The following is a 10722-nucleotide window of genomic DNA, read 5'->3' on the forward strand; positions in this document are numbered from 1 at the left end:
GGCCTGTCTACACATCAGACCAGAGCCCAGGTACAGAAATGGAAAATGTTTCAACTTGTGGCCACAGATTCTAGAAATCTATGAAATATCAGGCAAATCTTACTGTTCAGAATGGATTTGACTAATATTCCACAGATTTATAGAATCTGTGGAAAGAAGAAAAGACAGTTACTAATCAGAGGATGGGTTCTGTTGAACAAAGATGACAGTTCTCATGGGGACAGTAGAACACTTTAGACACATTAGAAGCTCTTATAGGGCCGGGCAGTGGTGGCACACGCCTTTAATCCCAGCACTGGGAGGCAGAGGCAGGTAGATTTCTGAGTTTGAGGCCAGCCTGGTCTACAGAGTGAGTTCCAGGACAGCCAGGGCTACACAGAGAAACCCTGTCTCGAAAAACAAAACAAAACAACAACAAAAAACCCAGAAGCTCTTATAGGTGTGCACAGTTGGCATCCTGGGCTTGGGGGACGGGGGGAGGCTAGAGGCTGTGGCTGAGTAAACCAGAAGTTGCTGCATCCTGTAAAAGAGGACCAGACCCTAGTCATGAGATTTGCACAACATTATATGGACACATAAGGAGATGACATCTCCAAATACTTGGCCTTCACATTCTTTTCTGGTTCTATTTGAAAATGACAGGAGTGAGTACCCAGAAAGTTTAGAACATATGAAACTGCCAATATTGAATATACATATGCATATGTGTATATACATGTATATACATGTATTTATGTATATGTATATATGTATATGTACATACATATTTATATACATACATGTAAAGGATATTAAGCAAAATGGGGAGATGGCTCAGTGGACTAAGCACTTCCCATATAAACAGGATGACCTGTGTTCATATCCCCAGCACCCACATAAAAGCTGGGTGCAATAGTATTGTCTGAACCCAGCTAGGAAACAAAAGATGCTGATGGAGTGGTTGCTTCTCTCCTTAGGAAGGAGAGGGTGCTTTTAAACAGCTGCCTGTGGCGCACACCATGACACTGATTTTTCTGTGTAGAGCATAGTCATTCATGGCCATATGCAATGCTGCCCTTCTGCTGCTGTACCTGATGAGACTGACCATTTCCTGTCATCTGTCAGCAGTAGAAGGTTTGTATGGGACTTCAGGATGAAGGGTGATCACATCACCATTTCTTTTAGGGCCCAGTTATGATGTCATTCTCATCACTTCTTCTAATTATACCTATTGGTATGACCACCTACTGCAAAGCAGTCTGGGAAATGTAGTTCTCAGCCAGCCAGCCATGTATTCAATAAGATGTCCACATTGAGTATCTAAAGTGTCTTAAGATTTTGGATTTCTTCATATTTTGGAATATTTGCATATGCTTAAAGGAAACTTGGGATATGGGGCCTGGGTCTAGATACAAAATAATGTAAGTTTCATATGTACCTGAAGGAAACTTTATACAGTGTTTTCAGTAATAATTTAAAACAGCAAAATAGAAATTCTGAGTTTTTGAGGGTCACAGATTTTCAGATTAGGGATGCACAACTTATACCTCTGTAAGACAGAAGAGCAGAAATTTGAGGGTAACATCTGGAGCCAGTCAGAACCCGACAGAAAAAGCAAAAGTGATCATTACCCCTCTGAGGGGCTATTTGCCAGGCTCCCTGAGCAGCAGGCCCATTGTCCAAAGGCAAAGTCCCCTAGAGGCAGAAGGTAATTTAGGAAATGATTCAGGCTCCCTGCCTGACTCATACTTTGAGCATCCTGGAGAGAAAAGCAGCCATACACCCATTTGGGGTTTGTTGTTTAGCATGTAATAATAATAATGACTTTGGCACTAAGAACTTCCTGAGGGTTAATGAATGACTGGCTTGGATTAAAAGCCCAAATCACTGCCGAAGCTAATCAACTCTTTCCAGCTCTGTGTTAATCTACAGGAAACGTTCGGTACACTCAGCAGTTACTACTTCAGCCTTGCACAGTGAAAATGAATGCATGCTTCATTGGAACGTGGGGGAACGAACTTGGTCACTATTGTGTGTGGTCACCATGCAATTTTTTTCCAGGCACATTTCCTGCACTTCCTTTCTTGTTATTTTTGTTGCAGTGGCAGTGGCAGGCTCTCTAGATTAGCTTCAACTCCCCCCTCCCATCCCCACCCTCCTGCCGCCATTTACAGTGCGATTTGCATCCCAACTTCTATACTCAGATTTGCCTTTCCAGCTGCAGTGGGAACTCCATAAGGCAGAGACAGCCAGGGGACTCTCAGCTCCAACGAGCCCAGAGACTCTGTAATTACTTACTGAGTCCTTCTTAGCAGAATACAGGCCAGGAGAATAGCTCAGTGGCTGAGGGTGTGCACCGCTCTGGCAGAGAAGCTGAGTCCAGTTCCCCATAAAAGAACATAACAGAAGAGTGAAGGCATCTTAAATGATCTGTCATTGGTCCAGCGGGTTATTCGCCGCACCCCTGAGGACCTTGGTGTTGTAGCTGTATTTAATGTTACATTTCAGCTCCTTAAGATCCAATCAGGGTTTCAGAACGGAAGCTGGAGGCAGAGGCAAGGGTGAAGAGAAGGCTCGGAATGAGGGTGTCTGATGCTTAGTGCTGGTTGGGAAGAGAGACCAGGGATGTAGGACAAATGGTCCCATCTGGGACTTGTGGGGACTTCTTCCCTAATCATAGAGTTACTGACAAAACAAGTATATTCCTTTCACGGAGCCACTGCTGTCCTGCTCAGGCAACCAGAGTTTATAGCCGATGACACCCTTCTCTGCCATGTGACTTAGACTTCTGCCTTTCTGTCCTGTGTGTACACCTGTGTGTAAGCATCTGAGGGGACTTAACAGGCACAAAGGTAAGATGTGAGTCCGGAGCCAAGCTATCACCAGCACATCTCATCATTGGCGAGCTGAGCAACGCAGTGGTGTGGCCAGGCCTGGCTGCAGGGGTAGGGTGGAGTAGGGGATAGCCACCTTAATGACAAAATGGCTGGGAGTCACCCCCTAGCCCTATAAGAGCAGCAGGCAGAGGGCCCAGACAAGGACATTGTTGGTGACCATGCAAATGCTGGTGGCTTTTAAGCCCAGCATGGAGAGACATGTAGGAAGCCACTAGACTTAGGGAGCTAGGAGTGGGATTGAGGCTCAGAAAACACCCCTTTCCTTCTGTTGTTTTTATAAGAGCTGATAAGAGGACTTCAGAATGTGGGGGTGGAGCCTTGGAAGGATGAGGAAGTGCACGAAGAACATTCCAACTCTCATTTCCTGGGGTCTGTTAAATGAAACACTGCTGTATTCTGGCTGCCTTATTTTTCTCTTTTTATCCAGTGACGTAAGATGTATTGTGAGCTCTTGGTAGTGTGAAGTCATTATACCTAAGCAGTTACCAACCAGACGAGGATTTGAATGTAGACATATAGGTGAAGTCAAGTTTTTCTATCCAAGAGAGCAGGCCAGAGCGGAATTTTCATATATAAGAAAGCATTGGTGGTGGGAGAGATGGCTCGGGTGGGAAAGTGCCTTCTGTGTAAACTCAAGGACCTGATTCTGGACTCCCAGCTCCCCTGGATAAGCTGCACATGGCAGTTTGGTGAAGGGCATGTAATCCCAGCACTGGGGAGGAGGGAGAGGCAGAGACTAATGTCTCTCTCTGGAGCTAGTTAGTTGGCCAGTTACCCTCCCTGAATGAGTGAGTGCCCATTCAGTCAGAGACAGACTCAAACTTAAGATGGAGAACCATCAGGAAAAAAAAGACATGATGCTGCCATCTGGCCTACACACAAGCTGCACAAATACTCCTGTACATGCATCCCATGCATACATGAAAACACACAAGCACACACACACACACACACAGGCACACCCCACACACACACAGACACAGACACAGACACACACACAGACACACACACACACACACACACACACACTACAGCAGACAGAAGCAATGTTATGGTAAATTTCCCCTCCAGGATATGATAAGAGGGGCAGATACTTTGTGTAACACTTTGCATCTGGAATGTCTATCAAAAGCCCAGGTGTTAAAGTTACCATGTTACTATGGAAAATCATGGAGCCTTGGGAGGTCTGACAGCACAGGGAGTATGCTTTGAGGAAGAACATCTCTTCCTCTCTCTTACTTCTTTGTCTTATGAGGTGAGCCTTCTCCATGCATGCTCTTTCCATGGTGTTCTATTTTGCCACACACGCCAAACCATGGAGCCAGTCAATGAGGGCATAAAGCTTCCCTTCTTTTCGAGTTGATTGTCTTAGGTACTTTATTATAGTGACAGAGGTAGATGTCCTTTCAGCGAGGGCTGTAAGAACATAGGAGAGGCTGGCTGGGTATGATGGCACACGCTTAAAATGTCAACACTTTTGACTGAGGCAGGAGAATATGAGTGTGGAGCCAGTTTGAATTATAGTAGGAACTGTCTTTTAAACTATGTTTGGGGATTCATTTTATTATTGAATGTGCATGAATATTTTGCTTACATGTGTGCATGTGCAGCACAAGTGTGCCTGGTGTCCCCAACGACCAGAGGAGGGCATCAGATTCTCTGGGACTGAAGTTGCAGATGATTGCGAGCTGCCACATGGGTGCTGGTCCTCTGTAAGCAGCTAAGTGTTCTCAACTGCTAAGCTACATGTCCAGTCCCATGACCATGGCTCTAAAGATAAAAGGGAAATGCTTTTTTTTTTCTTTCCCAGCCCTGAAAATAAAGGAGAAAATTCAACATGCACCAGGGAGCAAGGCCCAATGGTGGACTCTTCTACTAAAGAGAGCAGCTTCTGTGAGAGACGGCACTAGCCCTTTCTTGCTTTCAGGAAGTGCTTTCATCAAACTTGGCTTTCAAGGCCTGAACCCTAGTTGTGACCAGCTAGTCTATTGACATTCTGATATTAACAAGGCTCACAGAGGACAGTAATTCTGTTTTCTTTCCATCTTTCATGTCAAGTCAGAAAACGGACAGAACATTTCATATTCCAAAATGGAGACGGGTACAAAGTGAGCACTGAAAACAAATTCACAAAATTCGAGCTCAGCAACACCTTTAAAGTTACGGATGGTCCTTGGCTTGCACTGGGTCAGCTCACCATGGGCACCAGGGAACTGCTGGAATTTGATAGCTTCAAGCCATGCTAGGGCAGTAAGGTGGCAGAAGTGTCCCTTGTGACAACGGGCAGCTGCAGTGACAGTGGCTCCTGGTATTGGCTGTGCTGAGCTCTGATGCTCTCTATAGCTTGGGGCTACCAAATGCATTTTCAATGTGTGGTGTTTAATCTCACAATGCATTTGTCAGGATGTAACACAACTGTTAACTACATTTAAGCCAAGTTACTGCTAATTGCTGGTAACTATTAAATTTAAGTTGAGAAGCACCTGCAGTGGGTCATGGGGAGGTGGAGGGATGGGTGTGCTTCAACACAGACACACACACACACACACACACACACACACACACACACACACACTATTTCCCCTTGGTTACACCCAGAATTGCTGGAGACTTAGAAGCAGCAGCATCTGTAAAAGAAAACATGGGCTTAGGGTCACATGGTGGGGGTGCATTCTGGCTACACTTACTTGCCAGGTAACTTGAAGCAAGTCATGAAATGTCTCTGTTTGCTCGTTTTATTGGTTTACTCTTCTGTTGTAATACACTCCCACAAACTTGTTGACTTATGGCAGCACACATATCTTCTTCCTTCGTTCTGGAGGTCATAAGTTCAAATCAATTTCGTTGATTCAAAAATCAAGTATTCCTTGAGTTATAGTCTCTCTGAAGATCCCAGGGAGAACAATTCCTTGCCTTCTATCTGATGATGTGTTGGGAGCTGACTTTTAGCAGAAAGATCAACTTTTAGCGGCTGGATCAACTTTACAGCCATCTCCAGCCCAGCTGCATGGTGCAGGGGTAAAGTGTCTTCAGCTGTGGTCCTCTGCTTGTGCTTATAAATACCCAGGACTTCCTTGCAATAGGAGAGACAATAAGGAGAGTCAATATGAGACTGTAAACGAGACTTGACCACACACTCTGGTTTGTCTCCATTCTTCGCATCTCTTCCCCTTCTTACCCCACTCTCTCTCTTGCTAGACCCTGACCCGCAGACCGGAGCAGCAGAGAAGTCCAGGACATTTTGGCCCCAAGTGTGGGGCAGCTTGGGCTGGGACATTTTGGCGCAAAACGTGGGACAGTGCGGACCTCAACAATGATGCATTCTGTGTAATAATGAAAGTTACTTACTTTGCTTTGTGTGTGTGTGTGTGTGTGTGTGTGTGTGTGTGTCTGTGCTCATGCCTGGAGAAGTCAAAGAAGGGGATCAGATGCCCTGGAGCTGTAGTTCCAGGTGTGTGAGCCACCAGACATGGGTGCTGGGCACTGAGCTCGGTGTTCTGGAAGAGCATCTCTGCAGTGATGGGTGCTAAGTTTCTCAGTTGTTGATTTCTTCTTCCATGCTCAAGGCCAGTGGCCTGGCATCGTGCTCCATTGCCTTCTTTCCTGTAAATTATCCTGTGTTTTGTTTAATTTTGATACGTGGTCCAGCTGCTTTCCCCAAACGGGTCTCAAGTTCCTGGGCCCAAGAAATCCTCCTGCCTCAGTACCTTGGATTATAGCATTTCATTTACATGCCTACACACACACACACACACACACACACACACACACACCATGTGGCTGTACTTAGATCCCACATAATTTTCTAAAATACCCACATCTCAAGATCTTTGACTAAACCACACATTGACAAGAGACATGGTAGAGAGGGTGGTGACTACAGGCTGAGGCTGACGGGATCAGGTGGTGGATGTCTTTGGAGGTCATTATTCCTTCTGCAAACTCATCTGTGAAGGAGTTAGTGATTCTCGTATTAAAGGAGAAAAAAAAAAGATCTGAAGAGGTCACAGTTATGAAAACACCCACAGTAGAAGCCAGTAGGTGTCACCTCTGGAATAGGGAGGGGGTCTGACATCCCACTAGTCTGGTTTCTGCCTTGATTGACATGCTAATAATGGAAGAGCCATGGCTGATGTAGCTTTGCATATTCAGAGACTGAGGTAGCCTCATGTGCCACTGACCCCAGCCGAAGCATGACTCTAAAGACTGAGAGCAAGGTAGAAGCCACAAGAAGATACCTACAAAGGCAGGACAGGAGACGACCATCTCATCCTCATGACCTCACCCTGAGGGCCATGTGGGTGGACGAGCATCTCCAAGTGGGAAATCCATGTCACTGAGAGACATAGTAGCCTGGTGAGCCATCCTTCTGGGATGTGGTGTGTTCAACTCGGAAAGATTTAGTGTGTTGGGGACCTCCCAGGCCTGGTGTCAGTGGCAAGCATTGATTTTCTTTTGTGTGAGCTGTGTCTAAATCAGGTATTTACAATATTGTGTGGGAAGAGAAGACAAAGGCATGTTCCTACCTCCTCTAATCCCCCCTCTCTTCTTCTCTTCCTTCTCCTCTGCTCTACATCCTTTGATGGTTGTTCTGAGCACTTACAGATGGTATGTTTTCATTTCTGGCTGCTCCTGTGCTTCTGTGCAGAACCTCCACCATCTCTGAAACTTTTACATCTTTTCTAGGAATGTGTTAATTTACAGATCCCAGGGATACAGCTTGGTTTCTTCTCTAAATGATTTGACTCCTTCTTTGAGTCCCCCCCTTTCCCATGTCATCTCCTAGGTCCCATGCTTCTCCTGGGTGTATACAGTCATCCCAGGAGACTGAAATGCCAAGGCCTGTGTGTGGTTCCGCTGAGTTCTCCCAGATGGCCAATGCTGTCCGTCCACACAGTTCACCAAGAATGAGTCTCCTGTTGGAGGAGTTTGAGTTTCAGCTCAGCCCATGGGTTCCTGGCACTATACTTGGTCTAAGAATCTGACAACTGCATCTATATCCAAGTGGGAGTGGGGGGAAGGCTGCTTCACCTGGTGCCTGGCTCTCCTCTTTTGGGACCTAAGCCTTTTCCTGAGGTACTTACTGGAGATCTGCTGTGACCAAATACCCAACAGAAGCATGTGAGGAGAGCCTACAGTGGAGAAGTCAGGGGTATAGCCTGAGGTGGAGCTTCATTCATACTATGGCCAATCAGGATGCTGAGAACTCTCTGGAAACCTTTAAAAGCCCACCCTAGGGATCTACTTCCACCAACCAGGGCCCACTTCCTAAAGGCTCCACAAACTCCAAAATAATACCATAAGCTGGGGACAGATGGTTCAAAGCCTGACCCTGTAGAAGACATTTCAGAGACAAATTATAGCCCTAGGCAAAGAGGCCTGTGAAGCCCCTGCCATCCGATAGCCCAAGGTTTCTGCCTTGCAGCTGGCCTGTGGTGGGGTGCAGGGCCCTGCATCTCTGGGGTCCTCTGCTTTCTCATTCTAGGAAGGCTGGGTAACCCTTAAATCTGTCATCTCAGAAGACTCCAGGTCTTTTCTTTGTCCCTTAGATCCTCAAATGCCAGAAGAGACTTATCACTTGCCCACCACTGAGACAGTGGGTGTCTGGAGGCCTGGCCACTACTGTGAAATGTCAGGAGGAGGAAGGGGGGACGGGTTATGGGGATCATAGGCAGAGCCATCCTTTCCTTACTTCAGTATCATCCTGCAACCAACCAACTAACCAACCAACCAACTCACTTACTTACATATATATATATTTTAAATAAGGCCTATACATTTTTAAAATTAAAATATTTTTGGTAGCTTACAAAGAGTTAGGTTTAACTATGACATTTAAAAACAATTAGTTTTATTGTTTATTTTTCTCTTTTCTTCCTTCCTCCTTCCTTCCCTTGAGCCCTCCTACACCAAATATCTCATTTCCAGTTTCCTGTCTTATGAGACTCCCCGCTTCCCTTCTCAACACATCTGGCTCCCTCTCATGTCCCCTCCCTAGTCTCATAGTCTATACCCACTTAAAAATCTTGGGATCCGGATGTGAGAATGTGCCCCATTTGTCTTGAGACAGAGTCCTCTTACTTGGTATAATCCGTTCCAGGTCCACCCCACACCCCCAGTTACCACACTAACTTGATAGATTACCGTGACTTTGGTTTTCATCTCTGTAATTATGCATATTTAAAAAGTGTTTACACACATCCTTGTGAGCCAGTCTCATCAGCGTCTTGAACTAGCATCACGTGCCAGTGACTCCAGGGTTTATATCTAGAGCAGGAATCTCTCCTCTGAGCTCTTCCTGCAGTCCAGATGCCACTTGGGGTTCTCACAGGCAAGCTCAATTGAGAAGTCTAACGTTGGAATTTTGAAAAGACAGTCTTCTCACTTCTGTCCTATTTTGTTTCAAAGACTCTTTTCTGTCCCTTCCTCCTCTCCTCTTCCTCTGGAAATTAATTGAATGTCTCAACAATCCTTGATCCCTCGCTCCAGACTTCCGGTCCAACCTCAGCAGCTGGGCTGTCTCTAACGCACCTCCACTCCACACCACGATAGGCTATCATGGGGGCCACCTCATGTCCTACTTACAACACAGTGAGGAATTGTCTCCCGTGTGGTTTTCTTCATCAGTTGCTATGGAGACTAGGTGACTATTAAGCCACAGTAAGCAAACACATCCCAGAGTGTTCTCACCTGCGTTCACTAGGCAACAACGTGAGCCAGCGCCCACAACGGAGATTGTTCTCCGAGCCTCCGCCCCTCCTTCATATTTACAATCCAGGTTTGCTTTACTGGGTCTCCTTGGACGTGGCGTGCCCTTTCTGGTCGGTGGTCACGTGGGCTTCTCAGTGCTCAGTCGCAGGTGATCCCGCTCAGCTCTTGGAGGTTTGCTCACTGCCCCTTGAAGCCCATTTCCCCTGTGACGCAGGAGCTTAGGCTCGGGTGGTGCAAAACACAATTCTGCTCTGACTCAGTCATCTGAACACAGGATGATACCAAACGTTTCTTCAACTCACATCTCTATCTTGCACTTTCAGTTTTCTACCTGCGATGCTCCACTTCCTTCTCTGCTCTCTTCTGCTAGGGGAGAACGCTTGTGGTTTGGTGGGGTTTTCTTGTTCCAAGTGTCTGTATTTCACCTCGGGGTGTGTGTGTGTGTGTGTGTGTGTGTGTGTGTGTGTGTGTGTGTGTGTGTGTGTGTTCTGGCTTGCTGGGATTACAAGTGCCTGCCACCACTCCTGGCTTTATAAAACAAACAAACGAATGAACGAACAAATAAACAGGGCTCTGAGGATTTAACTCAGGTCACTGTGCTGAGCTCGGCAACCATTTTCTCCAATGAACTGTCGTTCATTGGACCAGACTTTCATCCTTGTAGGGGGTTTTTCCTAGACAGAGGGGCTAGGGTGTTAGCATTCTGTCTAAACTCCACCCCACAGTTACCTGGCAACAGCCCGGTAAGCTCCACCCACGATTACCTGGCAACAGCCAGATAGGTCTGACCCACTATAAAAGGGGCTGCTTGCCCCCCCCCCCCTTGCTCTCTTGATCTCTTGTTCCTTTCTTGCCCTCTTGGGCTCATCCCTTCCCCCGTCCCTTCCCCCTCTCTCCACATGTTCATGGACGGCCTCTACTTCTTTACTCTCTCTCTGCCTTTCTCTGCCTCTACTACCCTCTTAGCCCCCCTCCCCAATAAACAATAAACTCTGTTCTATACTATACCATCATGTGGCTGGTCCCTCAGGGGGAAGAGATACCTCTGAGGCATCCCCTTCCCCCATACCTGACTATACATCCATAGAACATATTCTCTTTCTCTTTTTTATAAACACATCATAGGGTTTGTTTG

The sequence above is a fragment of the Arvicanthis niloticus genome, chromosome 12 (assembly GCF_011762505.2).
Source record: "Arvicanthis niloticus isolate mArvNil1 chromosome 12, mArvNil1.pat.X, whole genome shotgun sequence".
Taxonomy (NCBI): Eukaryota; Metazoa; Chordata; class Mammalia; order Rodentia; family Muridae; genus Arvicanthis; species Arvicanthis niloticus.